Source organism: Staurois parvus, unplaced genomic scaffold, assembly GCF_062004578.1.
Source record: "Staurois parvus isolate SC_StPar_1 unplaced genomic scaffold, SC_StPar_1.0 ptg000097l, whole genome shotgun sequence".
In the NCBI taxonomy this organism is placed as follows: domain Eukaryota; kingdom Metazoa; phylum Chordata; class Amphibia; order Anura; family Ranidae; genus Staurois; species Staurois parvus.
In genome coordinates, this window is record NW_028317893.1 from 7,297,074 (window position 1) to 7,311,303 (window position 14,230).

Genomic DNA, 14,230 nt, shown 5'->3' on the forward strand with positions numbered 1-14,230 from the left:
ACCTTATAGCACATATACATATATGATTTTGCTTTTGCGGGTAGGGGGCGTGCGCAACCACCGGGTCCCAGCCGGTAATTACCCGCCGGCGCCCAAAGATTACCGAGCATCTCAAGATGGGGAGGATGATTGTTTTGTTTACAAATGACGCCCTCCCAGAACGTGCCCTCCTGCGTGCCCCCGGGGGCGTGCACCTGGCAATCTTCATGATCACGTGATGTGGTAAAGGGCCAATCACAGCGGCCTTTTACCATGTGATCAGCCGTGTCAAATGACACAACAGATCACCGGTAAATGCAATTGCCGGTTATTGGCTGCACTTTCCTCACATAGTCACAGCGTGAGGAAAGTACTGCCGATAACCGGCAATTGACAGAGGAGGGATCAGCATCGATCATCAGGGCACTGATGATCAGTGCCCTGATGATCAGTGCCCAATAGTGCCACCCACCAGTGCTGCCCATCTGTGCCCAGCAGTGCCGGCCACCTGTTGCCATCAGTGCCACCCACCTGTGCCCATCAGTGCCACCCATAATTGCCCATCAGTACCGACACTGTCACCCAGCAGTGCTGCCTATCAGTGCCTATCATTGTTGCATATCAATTCCAGCTCATCAGTGCCACCTATCAGTGCCGCCTATCAGTGCCCATCATTGTTGCATATCAGTACCAGCTCATAAGTGCTGCCCATCAGTGCTGCCTATAAGTGCCCATCAGTCCTGCCTATAAGTGTTCATCAGTGCTGTCTATCAGTGCAGCCTTATCGACGCACATCAGTGAAGGAGAAAAATTACCTGTTTGCAAAATTTTATAATAGAAACAAAGAAAAAACTTTTTTTTTTCAATATGTTTGCTCTTTTTTTGTTTATAGCACAAAAAATAAAACACCCAGCGGTGAGTTCATACCACCAAAAGAAAGCTCTATTTGTGTGAAAAAAATGATAAAAATTTCATATGGGTACAGTGTTGCATGACCGCGCAATTGTCATTCAAAGTGTGACAGCACTGAAAGCTGAAAATTGGCCTAGCCATGAAGGGGGTATATGTGCCTGGTAGGCAAGTGGTTAAAGAGATGGCGCAGAGCAGCAAATACACAGAGTATCCATTAACCCAAGCCATGTATTCTATTACTAGGGAGGTTTACTAATATATAAAAGACACCACATTAATGTAGTGTATAGGTTTTATAACAAAAGCACCGGGTTCATACTAGATGCCACTATTTACTCTAGTTTTGTATTTTTCAATACAATGACAATTGAAACTGTGCTAACCGCAATATCAATGCTGTGCAGTTCCTCCTCCACACCGATGGGGACGCCCGGTGACTGACTGAGGCAGGAGTTTCCAGTCTCGTTGGTGTCTGTTCCGGATACTGGAGAAGCGCAGGAAACAGAAGAGTCGCAGGCTGCTTTGTTATTGGCGTGAGCGGAGTGATCCGGCCGGCTTGTGTGGTGTGACCGGCCTGTGTACAGGGTAAGGGGGATTATTGGTGGAGGGTAACCTGGAGGGGAGTGTAGGGAGCAGCAGCCGGGGCTTCATGAATCCTAGCAGTCAGGCTTCCTGGGAACGCGTTCGCTTTTTTTCATTGCACTGAATTTCGGGATTTCTCTGTAATGAGGCAGAGTTCTGGCAGGTTTTATCTCCTCGTCTGGGCCTGTGCTGCGCTCTTGTAGGTTGCATCCCCAGTTTAGGGCCCATTCACAGCAGGGGCAGTAGGACTGTGTCAGGCGGCTATTCCATTAGAAGACATGGCAGAATGTGTTATCTCCTACCTGTCTGTGTTGTGGGGGTGTGTGCTGCAAGAACGTGCACCAGGCTTAATTATAGTGCAGTGCAACGCAGTCCGCTACCTCGCACCATGCTGCAGCCTAGAGAACTAGGGTTGCTTCCTCATCCCTTTAAAACCAAACACACGTTACCCACTTTTCCTCCTAAGGATTTACCCCCTTTCCTGACCAGGCCATTTTTTTGCCTTATGGCGCTGCGTTCCTTTAACTGATGACCATTGCGCAGTCATGCATCGCTGCACCCAAATGAAATTGATGTCCTTTTTTTTTTCTCCCACGAATTGAGCTTTCTTTTGGTGGAATTTGATCGCCTATGTTTTTATTTTTTGCGCTATTAATAAAAAAATTTAAATTTTTTATGGGAAAAAACAATGTTTGACTTTTTGCTATTAACCTCTTCACGCCAGCCGAATGCAAATGTGTGGCCTCCTGGCGTCTGGGCCTAGATGCCGAGCATTTGCGTTCTATTAAAAAAGAACATGTACTGAGAGCGCGCGCTCTCCCGGGGCACACGTACGGTACTCACGGAAAGGTCCGATCTCCTCTTTCGATCGGGTCTTTTCTCACTGTCACGGCGGTCACATGACCCTAACCCCCGCCTCCTGGCTTCTGAAACCCCTAAGGGACCAGAAGGTGCCAGCGCGAAGGGGTTAAACCTGTTCAGTATAAAAATCTAATTTACTCATTCTGCTATGTGTCTTTGCTAAAAAAAAAAATCCCAATACATGTAAATTAAATGGTTTACATGAAAGTTATAGCGCTTACAATTGGCAGTATAGGTACTGGAATTTTTATTTTTACTAGTAATGGCGTCGATCAGCGACTTATGACGCTGGAAGGAACTGACTTGGTGTCACTTACATCCCTATTGACCAATACAGTGATCAGTGCTAAAAAAAAAAGCACTGACACTGTACTAATGGCACTGCGCAGGAAAGGGTTAATGTGAGGGGCGATCAAAGGGTTAACTGTGTGCTGGAAGTGTTTTACATAGGGGGCTGTGTCAGTTTGCTTCACTCTAAGCACACTGCTTTGGATGGCTGTGCTGTGCACAGCCAACCAAAGTAGTGTGCCCGAGCTGACACAGAAGAGGACTTCTAGTAAACAAAACAGCTCTCCTCCCCATTGGATATACTGGGCACTAGCGAGTAATTACCGGCTGGGACCCGGTGATTGGCAGCACAGTTAGGTCACGCACGCAGCTCGCTTGTGCCTCCTACCCAGAAATGCTATATGGTGGATGGGAAGTGGTTAATTACACAGGTTCTGGAGCTGATTAAGGTGGTCATTAAATTCACAGGCGTGTGGAAAGTTTTGAAACTACTTGTCCAGGGACTAAATCGGTGTCCCAATCTACTTGTCCCTCATGACAATCTATTTTCCAGATAAAAAAAAAGGAAATTTTTAACCAAAACCGTATTTAAATTGGAGGGTTTTTTTTCTTTCTTTCAGCAATTATTTAAAAACAAAAGGCTTTATAGCGACTTAAACGTGTAATATTTTTTAACATTCCGCTGTTTCTCCTTCTCCCCTCCCTGTTTGTCTCCAGCACCGCACTCGGGGCCTAGCAGGGAGAAGAGATACCTTGCAGTGTAATGAGCACTGATTGACTGCTCCTCAGGAAAGGGGAGTGAATGAATTCTCCTTTTATCCCTTTTTCTGCCAGAGCCGTTTTTGTGTTTTGCACAAGATTAAAAATAATAATTTTAGGCCTGAAGATTACATAAACCCCACAAACATTATATATTTTCTGAGATCGGAGACCCTAGAGAATAAAATAGTGGTGGTTCAAATTTTTTATGTTGCTAAATATTACTGCAACTTTTCAGTAAAAAATATAAGTATGTTTTAGGGCACAATAAAAACAAATTACCCTATTTTTTTGTAAAAGATGAGGTTGCACAGAGTATATAGATATCCAACTTGTCAAACCTTAAATTTGCGTGTACCCGTGAAATGGCGAGGAACTTCAGTACCCTATATTTTAGGCAACACTTTTAAAGCACCTTATAGGTCATCAGTTTAGCATTACGAAGGAGATCTGGTGCTAAAATTATTGCTCTCATCCTAGCATGCGTGGAGATATGTAACATGTGTTTTGCAATTGACATCATGCGTAGGCGCCCAAGCATGTGCTTTTATGTTTGTGCATATATGTGGGGCTCAATTTTTTATTTTTTTGTCATGGGGGGGGGGGGGGGGATGTTATGTACTTGGGTGTCAGATTCTCTTTGAGACATCCAGGGTCTAAAACACCCTGAATGTCTCCCCTGTACTACACTGAATATAATGCAGTGCACATCGCACTGCATTACATTCTTTCATGGCCTCGATGGCCGGGAATCTCTCAACGGGGACTCGGGAGTGACATCATAACGTCACTTTTGGGTCAGGACAAGTAGGGGAGTGGACGTGTCTGCTCTCTTCCCTCTCCTCTAGCCGACGGCGGTGAGCTGGTCCCGGGCCCGCAGATGGGCAAGCGAAGCCTGGGAGACGGGGCAGGGGGCGGTTCACACGTGGGGGCGCGGCGGAGAGGCTGGCACTTTGTGGAAGCAATTGGCGGAAGTGCTGCCGTCCGAATGCTTGCACCTGACAGGTGAGCCCTGCTTCTTGCCTGCAGCAGGGCTAAAGGTAAACAAACAAAAACTGCATTTCCGAAATCCTGAACTACATGCGTTGGGCGATATGAATGCAACATCCCTGCACTTAGTGCCTTGTGTGCATTAACTTGCCCACAGATCCTGTGTAATTTAACCCCTTGACGCCGACCGTACGCTGATATGTACCCTCTCGGTGGCTGGGCCTTGACTTATTTGAGTACCATTGGAAAACACATATGCGCTGAGCGCACGCCCTCTGTGCTCCCAGCGCATATGTTGGGGTATCATTATTATACAGGATTTATATAGAGCCAACAGTTTGCTCAGAGCTTTACAATATAATGGGAAACAATACAGCAACAATACAGTTCAATACAAGAGGGTTAGGAGGGCCCTGCTCCTTGGAGTTTACAATCTAAGATGGAAAGGTTCCGTTCTCCCCTTGCAATCGGGACCTTTTTCGATCATGTGTACGCCGTGACTGTGAATCACGGCGGTCACATGACCCTTAAACCCTGCCCTGTCTCCCAGCATCTGAAACCCCTTAAAGGGCTGGGAGGCACCGACGTGAAGAGGTGTTTGGTTTTAAAGGGATGAGGTGGCAACCCTATAAAGAACGTAAATGGAAACTTGATGATAAAAAAAAAAAACTGGCAGGATTGTTGATGCAGAAGAGACTAGCTTTGTATTTTCTGCATTAAAGTTACCAGCCCCAGTCAATGATTCATGGCTGGAACCTGCTGATTGGCTGCATCCAGTCACAGCCCAGAGCCCTGTGTTGACAGTCAACAAAGGGTTCTGTACAGACGGATCGATCTCACAAGCATGGATGAGAAACAAAGATCTTAGCAATAGCAGAACATAATACACACACACACACACTTAACCCTCTGATCAGTCTAGATATTGACCCCTTCCCAGCCAGTGTAATTAATACAGTCAGTGGCAGTGTATATTATCACTGATCATTGTATTAGTGGCAATTAGTCAGCTCCCCCCAGCATCAGTTGGTGTCAGATTGCACGCTGCACTATCACAGTCCCGTTATTAGTTGCTGATCAACTGACTAGTAGTATATAATAAAAAAAAAAAATTCCAGTGTATATACCATCGTTTGTAGATGCTAAAACTTTCATGCAAACCAATTAATATAAACTTATTAGGATTTTTTTTTTTTTTTCAAAGACGTAGCAGAATACATTTTGGCCAAAATTTATGAAGGAATTTGATTTAAAAATTTTTACTGGGTATGTTTTAAAGCAGAAATGTAAAAAATACTGTTTTTATTTATTTTTTTAATTTTTAGTCTCTTTTCCTTTTTATAATCCAAAAAAATAAAAACCTCAGCGGTGATCAAATGCCACCAAAAGTAAGCTCTATTTGTGTGAAAAAATGTCACATGGATGCAGCAAGACATTCAGCTAAAAAACAGCTCAACAAGGTACTGTCCTATGCATATGGCGGAAAAACCGCAGCTCAATTTTTCATGCGTTTACAAAATGCAAGATGTGGATGTAGCCTAAGAGTACATATTCACCTCGGTTCCCCTGTTAAACTACATTACTACTGTGATTTTATATTCAAAGCGGAAGAAAAAAACAACACAGCGGCATAACTGTTAAGGTGGAAGTTCAGTCAAGCTCTAAGTGCAAGCTATAGATGATGTGATTTTCTCCCCATCACCACAGTCGGTGTTGTCGGGGGAATCCCTCCCACAATGGTATTGTGTTCTGCTGGCACCCTTCCCTGCTCGCCAAACACAATAATCAGTGCTTGCAGCTTTAGCTTCTGGCATTGATTTCATGTAAAAAATCTGACAGGCTGGTTGTACTGAAGTCAACTGGTGAATCAAATTCCAGATAACAAACCTGCTCATACATGGATCGCATCTCAGCTGATGCTTGCTCAACCGTCTGAGATTAAATCCATATACGGCCGGCTTAAGACTAAACCTACTCCCACTCTCATTCTAAGCTTCTTCTATCTAACCCTGTACAGAAAAGATCTGTATGCTTACCCAGGGCTTGACAAATGTGCTTTGAATCTAGGAGCCAGCTAAAAAAGTTAGGCAGATTTTTATTTATTTATTTTTTTTACTAACTGCTTTATTTTAGATGACAGATGGCAGATCTTGAATTTGCGCATGGAGAGGACTGGAGGTGGGCATGCTATGGGATGGCTTGTTGGGTTTGAGATTCTGTCTCTGCTCACCTCCAGAGCCACGTGTGGGGACTAGCGATGAGGAAGAGGGGTGGGCCACAGTATGCATGGATTGGCTGGTGTCGAAGGAGAGGGCAGTATGGGGGAGCCTTTCTGCACAGCGGAGGTGGGTTTTCTGGGAGAGGGAGCGAAAGGTGCACGTGGGTGCCAGTGTGTGGAGGAAGAAAGAAACTTTGGCTTTGCTGTGGGTAAGCAGCAGAGCTGGATTTTTTTTGTTTTGCTTTTGGATGTTTGAGCTGGATCGGCTGTTTGGCGCCTGGAGCTGCATGTCTGGGGTGTCTGGCAATGGGAATTGCTCGCGCCTGGTTCTGGCGTTGAGTGGGCTGGTGGAAGTCTCAACTCCCGCCAACCCCCTTTGCCTCCTGCTCAATGTGTGCTCCAGGTGAGCTGTGGGGGGAAGAAGGCCAGCTTGGCGGCAATGTGAATTGGGCACGGTGGGCAGCAGAAGAACAAACAGAGCTCCCCTAGAGAGAAGCAGTTCCTCCTTAGACCCTGCTCAGGCATTGGGGGAGCGTATAGCGGCCACCGGTAGCGACCAGCCTGGCCACCCCCTGCGATGTCACTCACACCAGCCTTGACAGCCGGACATTGGACTCCAGCCCAGCCTACTGCCTGCTTCCAGGGAAACTATGGAGACCAGCAGACTGGAGAGAGAGAGAAGGATCAGTTGCCTGGCTCCTGGAGCTGCATTTCTGGGGTGTAGGGCAGTGGGAGTTGCTGGCAGTGAATGTGCTGACCAGTGCCCAGGCGCTAGGCCATGATTTCTGGTTACCATGGTGACCTGGCACCTGGGATTTGTCGAGACCAGTGCTTACGTATTCTGAACTTCCACTTTAAATGATCCTTCTCCACTGCTTGGTTACTCCCCAAAGATTCTTTCTACTACATTGCCATCTAAATTAATTTCTTCTATGTAGTCACTTGACCGCACAGCTCTAGCCCCTTTCTATGATATTGTTGCGGCTGCTGGGAGTGAACTTGCTGCCAGCCAGCAGTGTCAGTCATGGACGTCTCTGTGCTATGAGATTCAGCAATGTTGTCCACACACATAGGATGTGGATAAGCTGGTGCATTGAGGTTGTGTGACACAAATGTATTTAGATGGGGATTTAGTTGAAAATGTTTGGAAAGTATCTCGTCAATGGGGAAGTAGCATTTATTGGGTATGTTGTTCTGCAGCATTTCTATTTTATAGCAGAACGAAAATCTGCAAACGTTCCCTCATCAGTGCTGATATTCTTGCTTGGTCTTCTTCAGGGTTCAGCATATTCTTCCTCCTTCATTGGCTGGCTCGGGATGATGTAACTCTCATATAGGCACAGCACCGAGGCATGTGAAATGTGTACAATGAGCTGTGCATGTGCAGTTCAGTGTAGACTCTAAAGAAGTTTGCAAGGTAAGAAGCTTTTGTTGCAGAAGAGACATTGGGGCATTGTGATTTTCGCTAAACATTTACTGTTGGTGAAACAAACACTAATTTAACACTTGCATCTGGAAGATTTTTGTGGTGAAGGGTAGGTTTACAGCTTTTAAAAATTGACTCCTATAGTATGTCTCTTCTGCAATTTAAGAAAAAAAATACTGGCTGTAGTATTATACAGGATTTATATAGCGCCAACAGTTTGCTCTGCGCTTTACAATACACCCTGTTCCAAGTTATTATGCAAACTCTATTTAAGTGTCACAAAGATTAAATATTTTGTTTTTCAGTTTAACTCATGGATGACATTGTGTCTCAGGGCTCTTTTGATCACTGAAAAAAATCTCGGACACCTGTGATAATTAGATTGGCAGGTGAGCCCAATTTAAGGAAAAACTACTAAAGGAGGGTGTTCCACATTATTAAGCAGAGCACCATTTTCAAGCAATGTGGGGAAGAAAGAGGATCTCTCTGCTGCCGAAAAGAGTGAAATAGTTCAATGCCTTGGACGAGGTATGAAAACATTAGATATTTCACGAAAACGTAAGCGTGATCATCGCACTATTAAGAGATTTATGGCTGATTCAGAGCACAGACGGGTTCGTGCAGATAAAGGCACATTGAGGAAGATTTCTGCCAGATCCATGCATCGGATCAAGAGAGCAGCTGCTAAAATACCATTACATAGCAGCAAACAGATATTTGAAGCTGCTGGTGCCTCTGGAATCCCACGGACATCAAGGTGTAGAGTCCTCCAGAGTCTTGCAACTGTGCATAAACCTTCTATTCAGCCACCACTAACCAATGCTCACAAGCAGAAATGGCTGCATTGGGAAGAAAAATACATGAAGACTAATTTTCAAACAGTCCTGTTCACTGAGGAGTGCTGTGCAACCCTAGATGGTCCAGATGGATGGAGTAGTGGATGGTTGGTGGATGGCCACCCTGTTCCAACAAGGCTGCGACGTCAGCAAGGCGGTGGTGGAGTCATGTTTTGGGCCAGAATCATGGGAACAGAGCTGGTCGGCCCCTTTAGGGGCCCCGAAGGTGTAAAGATGACCTCTGCAAAGTATGTGGGGTTTGACCACTTTCTTCCCTGGTACAGAAGGAAGAACTATGCTTTTCGTAATAAAATCATCTTCATGCATGACAATGCACCATCTCATGCTGCAAAGAATACCTCTGCATCAATGGCTGTTATGGTGATAAAAGGAGAGAGTCATGGTGTGGCCTCCATCCTACCCTGACCTCAATCCTATTGAGAACCTTTGGAGCATCCTCAAGCAAAAGATCTGAGGGTGGGAGGCAGTTTACATCCAAAGAGCAGCTCTGGGAGACTATTATGATATCTTGCAAACAAATTCAAGCAGAGACTGTCCAAAAACTCACAAGTTCAATGGATGCAAGACTTGTGAAGCTGCTATCAAATAAGGGGTCCTATGTTAAAATGTAACGTGACCTGTTAAAATGTTTAAAAAGTTAAAATGTTAAAAGTTTGAAATAGCTTTTGATTTCAGTAAATATGCTGCAAACACAACAAATGACAATTTTCAGTTCTTTACAACCTATAAAGTGTTTTGAAACTTACTGTGCGTAATAATTTGGAACAGGGCATTGGAAGTGTTTTTGTTTAAAAAAAAAATACTGTTAGAAGGTTTGTTCAATAAAATTTGAATTGTACTCTTAATAGTTAACATGAGAATTATGCTGACTGTTATTTACATCAACTATTTAGGTAAATGAGAAAAATATCATTTGCATAATAATTTGGAACAGGGTGTATAACGGGAGACAATACAGCAACAATACAGTTCAATACAAGAGGGAAAAGGAGGGTTCTGCTCCTTGGAGCTTACAATCTAGGAGGGAGGGGCTAGTGGTACAAAAGGTACTAACTGTGGGGGATGGACTGGTTGGCAGAGTAGAAGATTCATTTATTAGCTGAGGGCAGGATTGGCTTCCCTGAAGAGACAGGTTTTCAGAGATTGCCTAAAAGTGAGCAGAGTAGGCGATAGTCTGATAAATTGGGGTAGAGCGTTCCAGAGGATGGGGGAAGCTCTGGAAAAGTCCTGGAGACAAGCATGGGATGAGGAGACAAGGGAGCTAGAAAGCAGGAGGTGTTGCGAGGAGCGGAGAGTACAGTTTGGGTGATATTTAGAGACAAGATCATTGATGTAATTTGGGGCAGAGTTATAAATGGCTTTATACGTTATTGTTAATGTTTTGGTGGTTTCCGAGGTTAGGAAGGGGCGTATCTTGGAGATGTTGCGGAGGTGAAGTCTACAAGATTTGGACAGTGATTGGATTTGGGGGTGAAAAGACAGATGGGAGTCTAGGATTACACCTAGTACCCTGGCATGAGGGGGTGGGACTGATGATTGTGTTATTGATCTTGATGGAGAAGTCAGGGGAGGAGGCACGGGTGGAGGGAATACTAAGAGCTCAGTTTTGGAAAGATTGAGTTTGAGGAAGTGGTGTGAGATCCATGCCGATATGTCACTTAGTAGGTTAGTAATGTAAGAGGAGACTGAAGGGGTGAGGTGAGGGGTAGAAAGATAGATTTTTGTGTCATCAGCATAGAGATGGTACTTAAAACCATGGGAGTTTATCAAGTGACCAAGGGAGGAGGTGTAGAAGAGTAGCGGTCCAAGGACAGAACCTTGAGGGACCCCTACAGAAAGAGGGAGTCAAGAGGAGGAGGCAGTGTTATAGGTAACGCTGAAGGAGTGCTGCGATAGGTAGGAGAACCAAGAGAGCAGAGTCTCTGAGGCCAAGAGTGGAGTTTGAGGAGGAAGGGATGGTCAACCGTATCAAAAGCTGCAGAGAGGTCGAGTAGTAAGAGTACAGAGTAGTGGCCATTGGTTTTAGCTGTTAGTAGATCATTAGTGGGTTTTTTTAGGGCAGTTTCAGTGGAGTGTAGAGAGCAATAGCCAGACTGTAAAGGGTCAAGAAGGTTGTTGTTGGTGAGGTAGGAGCTCAGGCGATTGTAGACTAAGCGTTCTAGGAGTTTAGAGGTAAATGGCAGCAGGGAGATGAGTCTTAACTTGTTCATGTTGGTGGGGTCCAGGGAGGACTTTTTAAGTATAGGAGTGATGTGCGCATGCTTTAGAGGGGAAGGCACCAGTAGAGAGGGAAAGATTGAAGATGTGAGTGAGGGAGCATAGGATGGAAGAGGGTGTAGTAGTTGTGGGGACAGGATCCAGAGGGCAGGTGGTGAGATGGGCTTCTGAGAAAACCTTAGTGACCTCTTCAGTAGTAGCAAGGTCAAAAGAGTAAAGTGTTGAGGTTTAGTATAAGATATGCTAAGTGGGATGGATGTCTGTGCAGCGGCGATGCCCCTACGAATTGCGTCAATCTTGTTTTTGAAATGATTTGCAATCTCGTTAGCAGTGAGTGAGGTACTGGGTAGAGGTGAAGGTGGAGAAAGTAGAGCGTTAAAAGTAGAGAGGAGACGATGAGGACTGGATGACAAGGTATTAATAAGAGTAACAAAGTAGGCTTGTTTGGCAGCATGAAGAGAGGAATTGTATGTTACGAAAGCAGATTTATATAGGGTGAATGCTTGCTGGGATTTGGTTTTATGCCAAAATTGCTCCAGCGCACGACTGTCGTTTAAGCTTTTTGGTGTGGTCAGTCTGCCAAGGTTGTAACGGTCGGGGCCTGATGCTTGGTGTTAGAGGAGCAAGTGAGTCTAATGTGGATGAAAGCGAACTGTTGTAGTCAGCAGTGGCCAGGGCAGGACAGGGGAGAGATTCTGTCATAGAGTTGATCAGTTGCAAAGTGGAAAGGAACAGGATTCAAGTTGTGAAGGTTTCTGCGAGTAATTGTTCGTCGCTTGGAGGGATAGGTGTTTGAAGATGAGGACACTGTGAAGGTGATGAGATTGTGATCAGAGAGAGGAAAGGGGGTGTTTGTGAGGTTGTAGGGAGTGTAATGATGGGAGAAAACAAGGTCTAATGTATTCCCATCAGAGTGAGTGGAGAACTGTATACATTGTGCTAATGCAAAAGATGAGGTTAGGTTGAAGAATTGGGATGTAGCCGGGTTGTTGACATTAATAGGGATGTTAAAATCTTCGAGAATGATAGGTAGTTCAGAGGAGAGAAAGTAGGGTTGCCAGGTGGAGAAATCATCAAGAAAGCGGGACACTGGTCCAGGAGGCCGATAGATCACTGCAATCCCCAGAGAAATGGGAGAAAACAGCCGGATGCAGTGAGTCTCAAAAGAGAAGGATAGAGAGGGAGGGTTAGGGAGGACTTGAAAGATGCTCAGTGGCGATAGAAGCAAACCAACTCCACCACCTTTCTGACCACTGGGTCTGTCAGGGATCGCACGTCTCGCCGCGGCGCACAGGTCTGATCGTGCACAGATTGCCTAGGCGCACCAATGTGCAGGCACTAGGACCTGGGCGCCCACGGCGGCAATTGCGGCCGCGCACTCGGCGCGCATGCCTGGCACCAATGACTGTGCAGGGCGCGCTATTTAAACTAGCCAGGCGGTGATCAGATTGCCGCAAGGTCTAGTTTCTGTCATCTGTTTTCTGAAGTGAGTTCCTAGTTGCCAAACCTGCATGTCCTGATTCCTGTTGTCTATCTCCTGCTCTGATCCCAGGCTCATCCCTGACTACTCCTCTGCCTACCCCTATGTTATTGGACCTCCTGTTGCTGAACCTTGGCTCGTGACCTGTTTACTCTTCGCCTACTGCTCTGTACCAATCTGCCTCCACAGTTACCGACCCGGCTTGTCTGACCACGCTTTACCCCTGACTGTCATCCATCCATCCTGCACGGGTCCTGGACCTGTCAGCCCTTCACATCAGGCTCACCCCTGGCACATACCCTCAGCGGGACCCCTCTACCACAGTTGGGTGCATTCAGGGACCGCGACCTGGTCTCAGTCTTGCACCAAGTCTATCCCCACCATCAGGGGCTCTGGTGAAAAGGCAGACTGGGACTTAGACTCCGAGTCCTGGGGAATCTCGTTCTGTGGGTCCCTAGAGATCCCCCTGGGCGGTGCATGACTGGGTCTGGGTGAGTGGGTCCAAATGAGGCCTCCATAGGAAAGTACTGTGGAAGAAGCAGAATCTGTTGCTTGGAGCCAGGTTTCTGTAATTGCTAGTAGGTTAAAGGAGCGGGAGACAAAAGGTCATGGACAGAGGTGAGCTTATTACAGACAGAGCGGGCATTCCAGAGCGCACATGAAAAAGGGAGGGTGGTTTTTAGGAGCACTATGACTGATGTTAAATTGAGGGGATTGCGGCTATTCCCGGAAGAAAGAGGATGCCTGGTGTGGGGGTGAAATACTGGAGGACCAGGGTTTGGGGGGAGATCCCCAGAGGTTAGGAGAAGAAGGGTAAGGAAAGTATCATGGGAGCGAGATGTCCACTAGTGCACATGCTTTCCAGTCCTGGTGTTTGGGTCAGCAGGAGAGTGAAGTATCAGCAGGAGGTGATTAGAGCAGTAGTAGGGAGATGGTAGCAGTGAGGTTGAGATGTACAAGTTTTGGGGGTGGAGCAGAGGGGGTAAAGATGTGAGATTTTGGGAACGCAGGATAGTAATATGAAAAGGAGTAGAGGGGACATATTAAAAGGTACACTGAGTGGAACTCAGACTTGTAAGAGATGTTTCCCAGGGTTTTTGCTTGCAGTTTGTCCAGCATGCAGTAGAGTTTCTTGTTGTATCTTCCTGCTGCTTGTTATCTTGCTTTAGTTAAACGGCTGTTTAACTGTGTCTTAGCACTCCTTCAACGCAGCACTCACGCAAAAGCAGCACCCCATCTGTGACTGTGCCCCCCATCCGTGATTCCCCCCATGAGCTGGTCTAATGCAGGCCATAGATGGGTCGTAAATCGGCCGATTTTTCGTCCGAAAATAAAATCGGCCGATTTTCAGATTGTTAGTGGGCTAATTGTTCGGCCGTTTTTCGGTATTTTGTCAGATTTTTTTATCGGTAAAGTTGGAAAAAAATCGGCCGATTTTCACGGCAATGATGGGCAAATCGGCCGATCTTTTTACCGATAAAAAAAATTTGCGCATGAGGAGGAGGAGGAGGATTGCAACAATGTATCTATTGTTTCCGAATAAAAAATCTGTATCCTAAATGGATACAAATACATTGTTGCAACCGCTAAAAATGTCAAGGAACTGTCAAAGAAATAGCGGAGCTCTCTGCAGGGTCACTTTTTGCCGCCTGTAGACGGGA

General features: G+C 45.8%; 1 protein-coding gene across 2 annotated transcripts in view; it reads left to right on the forward strand.

The window, feature by feature from the left end:
- The first annotated feature begins 1,325 nt into the window (after nucleotides 1-1,325).
- The window catches only part of RNMT (RNA guanine-7 methyltransferase), a 62,505-nt gene continuing 49,600 nt past the window's right edge, over nucleotides 1,326-14,230 (forward strand). The window contains exons 1-2 of one of the 2 annotated variants that reach the window (XM_089671064.1): nucleotides 1,347-1,476; nucleotides 7,868-8,006. The gene's annotated coding sequence lies outside the window, so the exon portion shown is untranslated. Of the gene's footprint in view, nucleotides 1,477-7,867; nucleotides 8,007-14,230 lie in introns of both variants that reach the window. The other variant, XM_089671062.1, reaches the window with a different exon arrangement.